Raw genomic sequence first — 16,110 nt, forward strand, 5'->3', positions numbered from 1 at the left:
GCAAGGAGCCCCGTGCAGGGCTCGATCCCAGGACCCTGGGAACATGACCTGAGCCGAAGGTGGATGCTTAACAACTGAGCCACCCAGGTGCCCCATTTTATTTTACTTTTTAAGATTTTTTATTTATTTGTGAGAGAGAGAGAGCATGAGTGGGGGAAAGGGAGTCGGCAGAGGCAGCTGACAGGGAGAGTGAGACCCTCTGGCCGGCCCCGGGAGGCTCCATCCCAAGACACCGGGATCACGACCTGAGCGGAAGGCAGACACTTAACTGAGCCACCCAGGTGCCCCCATAGGACTTCATTTTAATCTCTACTGACCTGCACCTTACACGTGAAGAAACCAAGGCTCAGGAACATTAAAACCCCCAGAGTAGTGCTCCTGTTCTGTTGTGTTCTTACTAAAGAAAGATTTGTTAGTGACAAGTCTGTGCAAATGTGAGGCAAAGGCTTTTGCAATGGGTGAACAAAAACCACATTCCATTATGGAAAAAAAAGTTCTTAGCAATAGAACAAGGTAAACAAACACTGAATGGTTACATAAAATGTTGCCTTTCTTTAAAAAAAAAAAATTCCTTTCCTTATTTTTTTCCTTATTTTTTAGTGTGGGTAGAAATTTTGTAAGTGTGGTAGGTCAGTACCAGTGAGAAAATAAAATCGTGTGTGTGTACATGTGCACACGCATGTGTGTGTGTCCGCGCATGCGTCTCTTCTGATCAAAGTTTCTCTGTCTGGCTTGCTTGGAACTCAGTTAAGTGATGCACTCACCTATCTGGGACGTAACATAAAAAAGACTTAATCAGGCTGCTGCAACAGGAGAATGTAAATTAGGTGATCTGTGTTCTTCTTGCTTCCTTCATGGTCTAGATTTTCAGGCCTATTTACTTTTATTTTACGTACAATGCTAACTGGTTTAATTACTTTCTTTCTAAGGCCCTGGGAGATTCCCATTTGAAGTAGTGAAAGAACTAGGATCACAGAACAGTCACCCAGGGAGTAATAAACATCATTCTCTGGGGGCGCCTGGGTGGCTTAGTCGTTAAGCCTCTGCCTTCAGCTCAGGTCATGGTCCCAGGGTCCTGGGATGGAGCCCCACATCAGGCTCCCTGCTCAGCAAGGAGCCTGCTTCTCCTTCTCCCCTTGCCTGACGCTCCCGCTTTCCCTTTGCCTGCTCATGCTCGGTCTCTCTCTCTCTCTCTCTGACAAACGGAAAGATAAAATCTTAACAAAAAAAAAAATTGTTCTTTGACCAGCAAACTGGAAAAGCACCACACACAGCATGGGACCAGGAGCCTCCCACGCCTCAGACCCTGGGAGCATGTTGACCGTGTCGCCTACATTAAGGATGAGTTTTCGGGAAAATGTTGAAAATGTTCAGCATTACATGTGAAATGAAGGAAGAAAATAATGCGATATAATTTCAGAACGCTTTCGGTGATGTTTAGCTTCCTGAGTGCACAGACACCCAGCCACCTGAAAATGTAACTACCGAGGGCACCTGGGTGGCTCAGTCGGTTAAGTGTCTGCCTTCGGCTCAGGTCAGGATCCCAGGCTGCTGGACCGAGTCCCACACCAGGCTCCCTGCTCATCCGGGAGCCTGCTTCTCCCTCTCCCTCTCCCTCTCTGCTCATGCTGTCTTTCTCACTATTTCTCTCTCACAAATAGATGAATAAAAACCTTTATTAAGAAAAAAGAAAATGTTGGGGCGCTTGGGTGGCCCCACTGCTACTTCTAGAGAAAGACCCATGTTCATAACAGTGAAAAATCTGTACGGATTGGCTCTGCGAGGCTGCCAAGAAAAGCAACGTCACACCTACAAGGTATACCCTTAGATTAAAGTAATTTTAGGTCGTGTCCAGTTGAATTCTTGGCACGGATTTATCTTCTGTAAATGAAAACAGTCACATACCAGAAGGGGAGGGTGGGGCACCGGTAGGAATCACATAAATTTTTCCTGCTGCTCAAACTATGACTTCAAGACTGTCTTTATGTAAAGTCCAGCTATTGTTAGACATTATACCACGTTACTGTTAGACATCTTACAACAATAAGAAATGCTTTCAAATCCTCAGTTTGACTTAATTAGCCATAATGTCCTAACGATCCCAATTAGTGGCCTCTTGGGAATATATAAAACTGAGCCCACTTATATTCAATGTCTGCTTCAGAAAAAGAATCTGAGTTCACACGGTTCATCTTTTCTGGATGTATTAAGACATAGAATATTTTAACTCTCAAGGAACTAGATAGAGAAGGAATATAAATATAGCTCAACACAATAAAGGCCACATATGGCAAGGCTAACATCCGACTCAGAACAGAAACATAGAGGTCTTCGTCTAAGATCAGACACAAGACAAGGATGCCCACACTCAACATTTTTATTCAACGTGATATTAGATGTCCTAGCCAAAGCAAGTAAGCAAGAAAAAGAAAGAAAGGCATCCAAAGGGGAAAGGAAGAAGTTAAAGCTGTCACTATTTGCAAATGACAGGACTATACAGAAAACCTTAAAGATTCCAGCAAAAACCTATTACAGCTAATAGTTTCAGGAAAGCTGCAGAATACAAAATCAATATGCAAACATGAGTTGCATTTTCATAAACCAACAATGAACTATCAGAAAGACAAATCAAGAAAAGTACCATTTGAGGCACCTGGGTGGCTCAGTGGGTTAAAATCTTTGACTTCGGGGCACCTGGGTGGCTCAGTGGGTTAAGCCGCTGCCTTTGGCTCGGGTCATGATCTCAGGGTCCTGGGATCGAGTCCCGCATCGGGCTCTCTGCTCAGCAGGGAGCCTGCTTCCTCCTCTCTCTCTCTCTGCCTGCCTCTCTGCCTACTTGTGATCTCTCTCTGTCAAATAAATAAATAAAATCTTCAAAACAAAACAAAAAACCTTTGACTTCAACTCAGGTCATGATCCCAAGGTCCAGGGATCGAGCCCCGCATGGGCTCCCTGCTCAATGGACAGCCTGCTTCCCCCTCTCTGATCACCCCCCACCCTGCTCATGCTCTCTCTCAAACTGAATAAACAAAAATTTTTTTTAAGGAATAAATTTAAATCTGTACACTGAAAACCAGAAGACATTGATTTAAAAAATTAAAGAAGCTATAAGTAAATGGAAAACTATTCTGTGTCCATTGATTAGAAGAATAAATATTGTTAAAATGTCCCAACTACACAAAGTGATCTCCAGATACAGTGAGATCCCTATCAAAATTCCAATGGCGTTTTTCACAGAAGTAGAACAAATAATCTTAAGCTTTTTAATGGAGCCACATAAGACCCTGAATAGCCAAAGAAATTGTAAGAAAGGAGAACAAACCAGGAGGTATCACATTTGATAATTTCAAACTACACTGTAAAGTTATAGTAATCAAAACGGCATAGTATTGGCATAAAACAAACACCTAGATCAATGGCATGGAATTGAGAGCTCAGAAATAAACTCACACATATGTGGCCAATTAATTCCAGCAAAGGAGCTAAGACCATACAATAGGAAAAGGATATCTCTTAGTAAGTATTGAGAAAACTATACAGTCACATGCAAAAGAGTGAAACTGGACTCTATTTACACGGAAACCAAAAATCAACCCAAAATGGATTAAAAGCTTGAACCTAAGACCTGAAACCGTAAAACTCTCAGGAAAAAAAAAAAAAAAACCACACACACAGGGGTTACCTCCTTGACATCAGTTTTGGCAATGACTTTTTGGATTTGGCCACAAAAGCAAAAAAAACAAGTAGGACCGCATCAAAATAAAAAACTTTCGCACAGCATAGGAAACCATCAACAAACTGGAAAGGAAACTTACCGAATAGAAAGAAATATTTGCAAACTACATATCCGATAAGGCAATAATAACCAAAACACAAAAGGAACTCCTAAAACTCAATACCAAAAATAGAAATAACCCAACTAAAACTGGGCAAAGGCCCTCAACAGAACATTTTTCCAAAGAAGACATAGGAATGATCCAGAGGTACAAACAAGGTGTTCACCATCACTTACCATGGGGAAAATGCAAATCTAAACCTGGATGAGATCTGACTGCACACAGGTAGAGCAGCTATCATCAAAAAGACAAGCGATATGAAGTGTCTGGGAGAATCTGGAGAACTTTTGTGCGCTGCTGGTGGGGATGTAAATTAGTGCCACCATAGGGAGGCTCCTTGAGAAATGAAAAATAGAACTACCATATGATGCAGCGATCCCACTTATGGGTGTATGTCCGCAGGAAACAAATCCATTGTCTCAGAGGGACATCTGCATCCCACACTCACTGCAACATTCCTGCTGATGCCGAGTTACAGAAACCGCCTAAGCGTCAGCCGATGGATGAACGGACAAAGAAAATGTGATGTATATGCACGTGTGTGTATGTGCGTGTACGTGTGTGTATGTGCGTGTACGTGTGTGTATGTGCGTGTACGTGTGTGTATGTGCGTGTACATGTGTGTATGTACATGTACAGATAATCACACACATACGCACAAGGAAACACTATTTGGCCTTAAAAAAGAACAAGAGAATTCTGTCTTTGACAACAACAAGGTTGAACCTGAAGGGCATCGTGCTGAGTGACAGGAACCAGAGGACAACAAACACTGCACAGTACTTATACCTGAAATCTGTAAATCAACCAATCAATTTTTTTTTTTAAGTCAAATTCATAGCAACAGTAGAAAAGTAGCTGCCAGGGAGTGCCTGGGTGGCTCGGTGGAAGCCTCTGCCTTCGGCTCTGGTCATGATCCCAGGGTGTTGGGATCGAGTCCACATCAGGCTCTCTGCTCAGCAGGGAGCCTGCTTCCTCCTCTCTCTCTCTCCCTACCTGCGATCTCTCTCTGTCAAATAAATAAATAAAATCCTAAAAAAAAAAAAAAAGAAAGAAAAGAAAAGTAGCTGCCAGGGTTTGGGCGTTGGAGGCAATAAAGGGCAGGTTGGTAAAAGGCTTCAAACTTTCAGTGACAAAAAAAGAGACTGTTTCTATTCTTATAGAGATAGTAAACCAGAACTAGAGAGTTTAAGCCAATAAACCAGAATAGATGTACTGAGCTGTTTACTGAAAACTTATTTAAACTCTTGAATAAAGCACCTGTACCTGATGTGGAAAACAAAAGCAGAAAGAAAATTATTGGATTTCTTTAGAAAGAACTGGAGAACAGCCTATTAACGAGTCCTTGAAACAGGCAGAGTGACATTCCTCTAGAAACTTAGGATGTTGATACTTTGCTAAGGGCAAAAAGCAATCTTAGCCCAACATCCATGACCCTGTAAGTCGACTTTAACACGTAAAAATTCCTTAGGAAACTTCCTTTAGCTCTACCCCCCAGAATATATATTGGCAATTATCCCCCTAAGCATATGGCTCACAGATACAATCTGAAGGGTCTCATGACTTGGGTTTTTGACCTCTTTCAAACATCCAGCCCTTCAAGGTCCTGGAAACTGCTGCCTCCAAATTCCTTAGAGACTTACACTATCCCTAACCCCCGTCCAACTCGAAAGTGTATAAGGGTATAATCAGCCGCCCCTCACAAACCCAGGGCAGCTCCTTCTGCACAGGGGCCCTGTCCCTGTCCCCATTCGTTAATAAAACTACCTTTTCGGGGCACCTGGGTGGCTCAGTGGGTTAAGCCTCTGCCTTTGGCTCAGGTCATGATCCTGGGGTCCTGGGATCAAGTCCCCCATCGGGCTCTCTGCTCCACGGAGAGCCTGCTTCCTGCTTTCTTTCTCTTGTGATTTCTCTCCGTCAAATAAATAAACAAGTAAAATCTTTTTAAAAAATAAAAAATAAATAAACAAAACTACCTTTTTGCACCAAAGACATCTCAAGAATTCTGTCTTGGCCCTAGGCTTTGAACCCTAACATCTTTTCCTACATCATACTCAGCAGGAAAATTGGATCCCAAAGACTTTCCTCTACTCTGAAAAGTCGAGCCCTTGAGGCTCAGACCACATATAAATAAATACTAGTGCAAGACAGACCCCAGCTTGTTAGTTCTGTTTCTGTGATTTGCAGGAGAATCGGTAGTGCCACATCTTGACCTCAAAGTTTTTAGCTCTTGTTTCTGCCATGTCAAATGGGAAAGGTGGCTAAATTACTGGGAAAAAGAAGACAGTGCCATTCCCTAGTTACTTTTATTTCCTATTCCTCCCTTCAGTGGTAACTGAAATTTTTCCAAAATTTAAATAAAACCGTGAGAGAAAGAAAACTTTAAAAATCTCCAAGCTCAGGGATGCCTGGGTGGCTCCATCAGTTAAGTGTCTGCCTTGGGCTCAGATCATTATCCCAGAATCCTGGGATCAAGTCCCTCATTGTTCTCTTGCTCTGCGGGGAGCCTGCTTCTTCGCCCCCCACCCCCACCCTCGCGCCCCCACCTGCCACTCTCTCCCTCTCTCCCATGCTCTCATCCTCTCTCTGACAAATAAATAAATAAGATCTTTTTTAAAAAATAAAAAAATCTCCAAGCTCAAAAGTAATACAAACAGATGAATTTAGAATCAGAGTTGCTGCATAATGCTGTCCAGGCTGTGCACTGCACAAATCTAGGCATCGCTATTCACAGGTGCCACCTAGAGCTATGCAAACTCTTGAAAGCAAATCCACCTGATTGCGCTGGAATTCACCTCACCACCCCATAAACAAGTCTCCTCAAATGTTTCACCAAACATTCCTTAAATCTGCCCCCTTCTACCCGATGAGGGAGCAGAAGGCAAGCTGAAAACAAAGCACAAGGTGACGCCCCAAAACCTCCCCACCCCCTGGGAGGGATAAGTGACATTCCTTCAGGATATTTCTAACTATCTTAATGCTTTGCTAGAGAGAAAAACAACTTTAGTCTGATAATAGCAAGGCCTCCGGTATCCTAAGGGCCTTCTTTGGCATATGAAAGCCCTTTTGGACACCTCCCTTCTTCCTAGCCTCCCCCCAACCCCACAGAATATAATCAACCATTCTTCACAACCCCAGTGCCCCTTCCCTTTCTGCCCCTGGGTCCTATCCCCATGCTTTCATAAAATCACCTTTTTTGCATCAAAGATGTCTCAAGAATTTCCTTCTTGGCCATCAGCTCCGACCTCACTAACGTCCCAGAACTACATTGTACCCACACACAGTCAGGTCCTCATCCTTTCTCACCGGTGTTATCCCAGAAGTCTCCCTGCTTCCACCTCCCTCCCTTTCTCAGCCCATCTTCCATCCTGTAGCCAGAGTGAGCTTTCAAGAAAGTGTAAATATGATCCCTTACCGTAACTTGGAAAACCTCAGCAGAACCAGGAGTGAAACTGACCTCCTCTGACCTCACCCTGCACTGACATTGCAGCATAATGATGCTCTTTCCCCTCTCACTCTCAACACTTGCTATGACAGTTCCAAATCCCCAAGTCCCCAAAGGTGCTGTTTCTCCTGGCTCTGAAGGCTTGGCCAGCTTTGAACCCAAGTGGGTCCTTATTCCCCATTTTTTCTGCTTAGGGCATTTGTTTCACCTGAAAAATGTTCTTGGTTCAGCCTCGCTGACCCCTCCTCCACTGGGCCCCTTAACCTGAACCCCCTTATCCCACAGTCTCAACACACGTATTTCTCCTTCCCAGCACTGACAGCAATGGCAATTAAGTAGTCTGGAGCAGGTCACCTCTGCTGGATTATACACTCATGGGGACACAACTGTGTCTCTCCTCATTTACCACTCTAGCCCCAGCCCAGAGCACAAGTCCTTGCACACAAAAAGAGCTCCATAAATGTCAAACTGTTATGTCCCAATAATGGGTCCATGATTAAAGGAGCGAGACTGATATAAAGCGAAGGTCAAGCAAAGCTTTATTTCGCGCCAAGCATCAAGAATCTAACCGAACGCTCAGGGACGCACCTCTTACAAGAGAGGGCAACCCTTCTCTGTTTCACAGACCAGCTTTTAAGGGCAAAGGCCGTGCGGTGGGGCCTGGCCATGCACAGGTGACCAATGAAATTGTAACACACACAGGAAACTCCACAGTGATGCAGGTGACCAACTGAGTTACAATTTACCCTAGTAGACATTTGATTTAGCCTATCACACCTTGGTTAGGATTGGCGCCCAAAAAGCTCCCAAAGGGCGGAGCTCATACTCCTTGGTAACCAGGGAGACAGCATGCATCCCATTCCCCCCCCCCCCCCCCCCCCCCCCACTGATCGGATGTCTCCACCTTGCCTGACCCACCCTCCTATCTGGGCTTTGTTACCTGGAGCTGGTTTCCAGGATGTGTTTTTAAGTGAATCCCCTGGGGGAAGAGGAACCGGGACAGTTTAACTTGAATGAAAGCCTCTTGCTAAATTGGTCCTTGCAAAACGAATGTGTCGTGATCACGGATTTACTGGTGTAGTCCAGATTAATTCCAATAACGGTAGTTCTAAAAGTGTTAACAAGAAATGTAACTTTTAGAGAAAAGTGGTTGGCAGGGGAGGGTGTCAGTGAAGGGTGTCTGGAGGGGGGAAATCCCTTTCCTTGACCCATCTTAGATTGCCAAGTTGGGGCCCTATAAATCAGACCGACACTCTCTATCTCAGAGTTGTAAATCTGAGCCCTATGTTGAGTGTAGAGGTTACTTAAGAATAAAATCCTAAAAAAGAGAGACTGGCAAAAGACAGATTAACAAGAAAAAAAACAAACAGAAGTTTACTAACACCCCCGTTATGCACGAACACGAGGTAAGACCAAAGGACGAGTCGCCCAAAGCGGTGGCTGGAATTTGGGCTTCGATTACCATGATTACCATCGGTACAACAAAAAGGCAAAAGGTTTCTGGCCTTCCGGGCAGGATAGGCAAGTCTTGGAAGGTGATGAGAAGGATCAAAAACAGACTTTTTTAGTGAAGTTTGTAATGCAAATTTAAGCTACTGCCCTCTTGCTGAGAAGAGTTGTTAAACCCTTTTCCTGGTCCGGCTTTTAGCCCAAAACAACCCGTACACCAAAGAGGCCTATTTTGGGGGTGGCATATTCTAGGCACACTGCGGGGGCCAAGGCTAGGCCGAACCAAGATGGGCCACGTAGGGATAAAAATTATTTTGAGTTAAAAAGCATGGAAACCCAGGGGATTCGAGAAAAGCTCTTTACCTCCCCTGCTCGACTACCTAATGAGAATTAAGATGGAGGAGCCGCTCCGGACAGAGCCATGGGCACGGATAATACATGATTCTGTGCCCTAGCGAAGGAGAACAGAGAAGAACCTAGCAAGACCCGTTTGATCCAAGTCCTGTAAGCCCCATTGTTTCTGACCGGCCCAGCAAACATTGGTTTATTGAACACTCCCTCTCTTTCATCTTCCTGTGATTCCTGGTCCCTCCAGGTCCCAGACCCCTACCCGCTCCTCCTCCGTTCAGAAGGACGTGTGCGCCTCATCGCGCGGTCTTTGGAGTCTCCACGTCTGTGTGCAGTCTCTGTACGTACCTAGGAAATTTGATTTTCTCCTGCTAACGTGTCTCATGTCTCTTTCCTTCTTAGTTTAACTAAGGACTCCTGAACGGGACAGGAATTCCCTTTTTTTTTTTAAGATTTTATTTATTTATTTATTTGTGAGAGAGAGAGAGAGCGAGCCCACAAGCAGGCAGAGTGGCAGGCAGAGGCAGAGAGAGAAGCAGGCTCCCCGCTAAGCAAGGAGCTGGATGCGGGACTCGATCCTAGGATCTAGGATCATGACCTGAGCTGAAGGCAGCGGCTTAACCCACTGAGCCACTCAGGCGTCCCAGGACGGGAATTCTTAATCCCTGACTACACACAAACGAAAGTTCTTTGGAGTCCTCTACACATTCTTTTTTTTTTTTTTTAAGACTATTTTTAGAGCAGTTTTAGGTTCATAGCAAAACTGAGCAGCAAGTACAGTGGTGGGATACCTGGGAGGCTCAGTCGTTAATCATCTGCCCTTGGCTGGGGTCATGATCCTGGAGTCCTGGGATCGAGTCCTCCTTGTCCACCCGGGGAGCCCGGTTCTCCCCCTGCCTGCTGCTCCCCTGCTTATACTCTCTTGGCATGTAAATAAATAAAAACTCATTTTAAAAAATCGACAAACATTAAAAAAGGAAAAAAAAAAAAAAGGAAGTATAGAGGTTTCTGGGGCACCTGGGTGACTCCCTTGATTAAGCCTCTGCCTTCAGCTCAGGATCCCAACTCCGGGGATAGAGCCCCCTCCCTCTGCTCCTCCCCCTGCTTGTGCTTTCTCTCCCTCTCCCTGTCAAAGAAAGAAATAAATTCTTTTAAAAGAAAGAAAATACCGAGGTTTCCCATAGGCCCCATGCCCCCCCCCCCAGCAGAGGGACAGGCTCCCCCATTATCAACATTCGCCCCTGGGGTGGTTGGTTTATTTCGACCGATGCACGCACACTGACAGATCGTAACCACCCACGCGGTACACTAGAGTTCAGTCTTGCTGCTGCACATTCTGTGGATTGGGACAAAAGCGTGACGCATCTCAGTGAAGGAGGTAAGGACATCACAAAATACACCATCGTGGTGGCCTAATGACTCTTTTGGGGCAGAAGGCCCTTGAAAAACAGAAAAGGCAGAGAGGGACCTTCTCGGACCTCCCCTTATCGGCCTCCTTTTGTAGTCAGAAGAAACTCCCGTGTCACAAATCCCCTCACGGGGAGTTTCATAGCTCGAGGAGGTTCGACTCTTATCTCAAGAGAGGAGACCAGAAGTCGACGCCACGCCCCGGACGGTCTTGGTCACACACTCCCCTGCGTCCCACGGATTCTTCCTAAGGGCCCATCTCTCTTTTCTAAAAATTATTTACTCCCCTCTAAGGGACCTACACCACCCGTCTTCTTCCCCTGGAAGATCTTATATAAACTCAAATCTCGCTATGTTTTTATTTTATTTTTTTTTTAAAGATTTCATTTATTTATTTGACAGACAGAGACCCCAAGTAGGCAGAGAGGCAGGCAGAGAAAGAGAGAGGAGGAAGCAGGCTTCCCTGCAGAGCAGAGAGCCCGATGCGGGGCTCGATCCCAGGACCCCGGGATCATGACCTGAGCCGAAGGCAGAGGCCTTAACCCACTGAGCCACCCAGGCGCCCCTCGCTGTGTTTTTAGATATTCACTTTTGTTTTGTGATACCCTCACAGACATGACAGCAAAAATTAATAAGTTTATGTACATTTTCTCCTGTTAACCCACCCACTGTCAGCTTATTTCATAAACCCAGCTGTTACACCAGAGGGAAAGCCTTCCTCCCCATACAGTATTATTGTGAAGAGAAAACCACAGGCTCAGAATGGCATCACTGGGGCCAAGTCACCAAACCACGGTTATACCTGATCTAACTGCAATTTCAGCCTTTCCTGGGATTGCACTCTTAACTGGTCAGTCCAGAATTTTGGGCTCAGCATCAGAGAGGCAATCATCGACCACGAGGGCCCTTCCCCAGGGGAAGATGAGGTCACCTACATGATAAGACCCCCCCACTCCGGACTTCTCCCTGGAGGGAAAGTGACCTTGCCTGGAACAATCCTTTTCTTTTTTTGCCCCACTCTCCTGCCTATAAAAACTTTCCAAGGTGTACAACTCCTGGGGAGCACCTGTCTCTTTGCCAGATGGGGTGCTGCCTGAGGTTTAATGAAGCCAGTTAGGTCTTTAAATGTCCTCACTTGAACTCTTGTTTTTTAACAGTATCAGACAGAGTATTTTCACTGCCCTAGAAGTCCCCCGGGGCTCTGCACCAAAAGGGGTAAAGGGGTCCTGAAATTTTTTTTTTTTTTTTTTAGTTTAAGCTTCGGACCACTGCCCCTCCCTGTTCTAGAGGTGAACCCACAATCCCACCCTGGTTTTCTGAATTTCTAGGATTACCATAAGACTCCCATTCTAGAGCAGCTGACGCACCCCCTATGCTGACATTGAAGACCCTCCCCCTATTTGGCATTCCTGCTTTATCTTCTCCTTTGAAGGCCCCTTTCGTCCTTTGACCCAATATTGCGCATCACTTGCAATAATAAAGATCACGTGCAGATCTTCTAGATCCTGCTACAAGGCCCTTGAAACCTAACGGGACCCTGCTGTACGGCACAAGGGATGGAGCAGGAGACAGAGAAGACCCTTCTCACCATCTGCCCTCCATAAGAGGTTGAGCTCTCTGGAAGATAATGGGGACTTTATGAGGACCTGACTTCTTTATCCTGGGCCCAGTGCGAGCTCAACTCTGGGAGGAGGAAGTGGGGAGCAGGAAAATGAGCCCTACCTCCTGCTCTGGGTTGGCAACGTCTGGATGGGGAGGGAGCTCTACCCCGCTATCTCCTTCAACATTGCTTCCAGTCGGGGCTTCACGCTTTTTCTAAAGCTCCTAGTTCTTAAAGCAAGTGCAGCTCTAGTGAGTGGGGTCTAGAAAAAAACTAACGAGGGCTACCTGGGTGGCTCAGCCAATTAGGTTAAGCTCCCATCTCTTGGTTTGGGCTCAGATGGTGATATCAGGGTTCTGGAATGGAGCCCGGAGTTGGGCTCTGCACAGGAGTCTGCTTGTCCCTCTCCCTCCCCCTCTGTTCTTACCCCCGACTCAAGCTCAAGTTCTCTGTCAAAAGTAAATAAATAAAATCCTAAAAAAAAAGAAAGAAGGAGAGAAAAACAAAACGAACAAGGGAAAAGTTAAAAGATTGCAAGATGCTATCAAAACATCATGGTGAACACTCTTCAGACACTCGTCGGAATACAGCTGGCCTCCGCCTCCACAGCTGATCTGATCCTTGTCCTTGTGGTTTGTGACCGCTGTGTGACTCAGGAGACAAATTCCAGCTTTGGTCTGCTTGGTTTTCCCTTTTTTTGGATCTTTCACCGATGTTTAAGAACACTTTGTCAAGTCCACCCCAGGCCCAACGGAAACCATATCCATCATACAAAAAAAAGGTAAAATCATCCCCAAAAACTCACAAACCGGGCAGACTCTAGGGACAGAGCAGAAACTGGCATCTTTGACCAACTCCAGCTTCCCGAAGGGATTCCCACAGATAGCAGGAGGGAAATCGTGGGCCACAGAGATGCTGAAGGGGCTTATTTGGAAAATCAGAGCTCCCACTGATGGAGGGATCCAGGCAGGGCAAGGAAGGGAGGGAAGAAGTTGGAACTTCAGCGGCATTACGGATATCCCCTTTCTCTCCCCCACCCCCTCTTTTTTTTTTTTTTAGATTTTTATTTATTTATTTGACAGAGACACAGCTAGAGAAGGAACACAGGGGAGGGAGCCGGAGAGGGAGAAGCAGGTCCCCTGCAGAGCAAGAAGCCCGATGCAGGGCTCCATCTCAGGATCTCAGGACCCTGGGATCATGACCTGAGGCAGAGGCTTAATGACTGAGCCACCCAGGCGCCCCTCCCCCATCCCCTCTTTGCCCGCCCCCCCCCCCCCCCACGGCCAAGTAAAAGGAGTCCCGAGGGCAGCTTGAAAGGAAGCAGAGATTCCCAGGGGCTCTGGGAAGTGAGGTCAGGGTTGGGAAGGCAGGACATTCCCAGTGGAACACATTCAAGACTGCTTTGGGGCTGCAACCCTATAAATACATTCCTGTCTAAGATCTGATATTGTGGGTTTAGAAGACGGGCCATTAAAAAAATAAACAGTACTAATAATATTAATAATCAAGAGTGTCAGGAGTGTTGAAATTTTTCTGGAGCCCTTTCCTGAGTTGCCTAATGCCCAGAGAAGGAAAATAACAGTGTTTAGTCATAAATTACAGGATCAGTGCACATAGCTATCAAGATGATGAGCCAGGGCTTGTAAATTGGTTTTGTTTGGGTTTAATTAGATGTTCATCGTGTGTGTGTGTGTGTGTGTGTGTGTGTGTGTGTGCGCGCGCGCGCACGCGCCTGCAAGCCATTTCATCACTTTTTTTTTTTTTTTTTTTTTTTTTGGCCTCTGGCTCTTTCTGATTTAAAAAAAACACTTCAAAGAGGTAGGACATGACATACCTGATCGGTATTTATGTTTAAAAAATTGGCTTACTAAACGTGCTGCGACGGGGAAACTGTTAAGCACAGTGTTTTTGCCTTTATTCAATGACTGATTCATTCAACTGACTTTTATTGATTGCCTAGCCAGGAGCTAGGACCTAAGATGAACGAACACTTTCCCTCTTCTTGAAAAGAAAAGTTAACACAAAATGCGTTGGGAAGAGTTCTGATCACTGAAAATTATAACTAGAGACGGCCTCATATTCACACAGACAGATATAAATAAGATACTTTTTAAATTCTAAAAGGTAGTACAATGGATCCTTGAACAACTCGGCTTTGAACTGTCGGGGTCTACTTATATGGGGATTTTTTTACAGCACAACACTGTAAATAAATGTATTTTTTGTTCCTTATGATTTTCTTTTTTTTTTTTTTTAAAGATTTTATTTATTTATCAGAGAGAAGAGGGAGAGAGAGCGAGCACAGGCAGACAGAATGGCAGGCAGAGGCAGAGGGAGAAGCAGGCTCCCTGCTGAGCAAGGAGCCCGATGCGGGACTCGATCCCAGGACGCTGGGATCATGACCTGAGCCGAAGGCAGCTGCTTAACCAACTGAGCCACCCAGGCGTCCCTCCTTATGATTTTCTTAATGACATTTTCTTCTCTCTCCCTTTATTGTGCTAATACAGCACATCACATATTCAACATACAATATAGTATGACTCCACAGCTGATGTTATTGCTACCCCCCAGTATGCCTTTTAAATAGACACTCTGGGTCTAAATCAGTGATTTTCCATTGTTGTAACAAATGTGACTTATTGTAAGGCTTCAGAGCCAGGTGTATAAATCCACAGTGAGCATCTGTACTTTAGTGATGGAGTGCTTAGAAAATTTAAGACCTGAAAAGCTGTCGTGTCTAGCATTTCCCACACTCCTACCCTTCAACTCTATGGTTCTCTAATCCATGTATCCCTTTGGGAACAACTTCGACTGAGATAGATAGATAGGTAGAGAGATAATAAAACCACTGATTTAGAAGAGAACATAAAGTTAACATTTGGGGAGAGGACATCTTTCCTGAAACTTTTTAAGTCATTTTTCAATGTGCTTCATAATCACCATACTAGTTATCTAACAAAGGTTTACCTTTTCTAACCAAAAGGATCATTTTCTAGGTCCCCCTCCCTGCCAGTATCCGTAAATCTGATGGAGATACCGGAATGGCTTTAGGGAACCTAAGCTGGGTTCATTGCAAATAAAATGGAGCAGTTCCAGGCAATGACACCCAGACCTTGGTGTGCTGGCAAATATGGGACAAGCTGTTTTCTGCGGGGCCAATGCTCTCATTGGAGGAGTTTTGCCAGTATCCATGGTGTAACTACACCTTCCGTGGCTGATAACGTAACCCAATTTGCTCCAGGTTGCCTAGAACTTTCCAGCTTTTTTTTTTTTAAGATTTTATTTATTTATTTGACACATAGAGAGATCACAAGTAGGCAGAGAGGCAGGCAGAGGGGGAGGGGAAAGCTGGCTCCCTGCTGAGCAGAGAGCCCGATGAGGGACTCGATCCCAGGACCCTGAGATCATGACCTGAGCTGAGGGCAGAGGCTTAACCCACTGAGCCACCCAGGCGCCCCAAACTTTCCAGCTTTTAACTGAAAATCCTGAGTTCCAAGACCTCTTACTTCATGGGAAACAGGATGGTGGGGTCACCTGAAAGGCTGGTTTCAAGTTCCCCACATGACGTCCCTGAACGTGGAGTCAGGCCGAGACAGACACACGGTGCAGGCCTGCGTTCCACTGACGGCGGTTAGCACTGCCACGTTGTTCTCATCAGCTCTCCATCGACCTCCACCCTTGATGATTTCCTGGAGCGATCTTAACAAAGGGTGGCACCCTGGGTGGCTTAAGACATGAAATTTATCATCTTGTGGTTCTAGAGGCCAGTAATCCCAAACCACAGTGTGGGCAAAGCTATGCTCTTTTGAGAGCTAGGGGAGAATCGATTCCATGTTTTTCTCTTAGCTTCTAATGTCATTTCTTGGCTTTCAGCTGCATAACTATAATCACTACCTCCACTGTCATATGGCTTTTTTTTTTTTTTTTTAAGATTTATCTGTTTATTTTATCAAGAGAGAATGGGCTACGGGATGGGCAGAGGGAAGGGGGGAAGAGAATCGCAAGCAGACTCCCCACTGAGTGCA

The 16,110-nt window shown here is 45.4% G+C and overlaps 2 long non-coding RNA genes across 4 annotated transcripts in view; one reads left to right on the forward strand and one right to left on the reverse strand.

Annotated features, from left to right (window-relative positions):
- LOC309846984 overlaps positions 1-16,110 on the reverse strand; it is a 318,364-nt gene that overhangs the window by 108,567 nt on the left and 193,687 nt on the right. The window lies entirely within an intron of this gene.
- Positions 1,720-5,946, forward strand: LOC309846993. Its single transcript, XR_014302245.1, has 2 exons — positions 1,720-4,415; positions 4,476-5,946. It is a non-coding gene; the product is annotated as an uncharacterized lncRNA (long non-coding RNA).

This window comes from Mustela nivalis, assembly GCF_964662115.1.
Source record: "Mustela nivalis genome assembly, chromosome: 13".
Taxonomy (NCBI): domain Eukaryota; kingdom Metazoa; phylum Chordata; class Mammalia; order Carnivora; family Mustelidae; genus Mustela; species Mustela nivalis.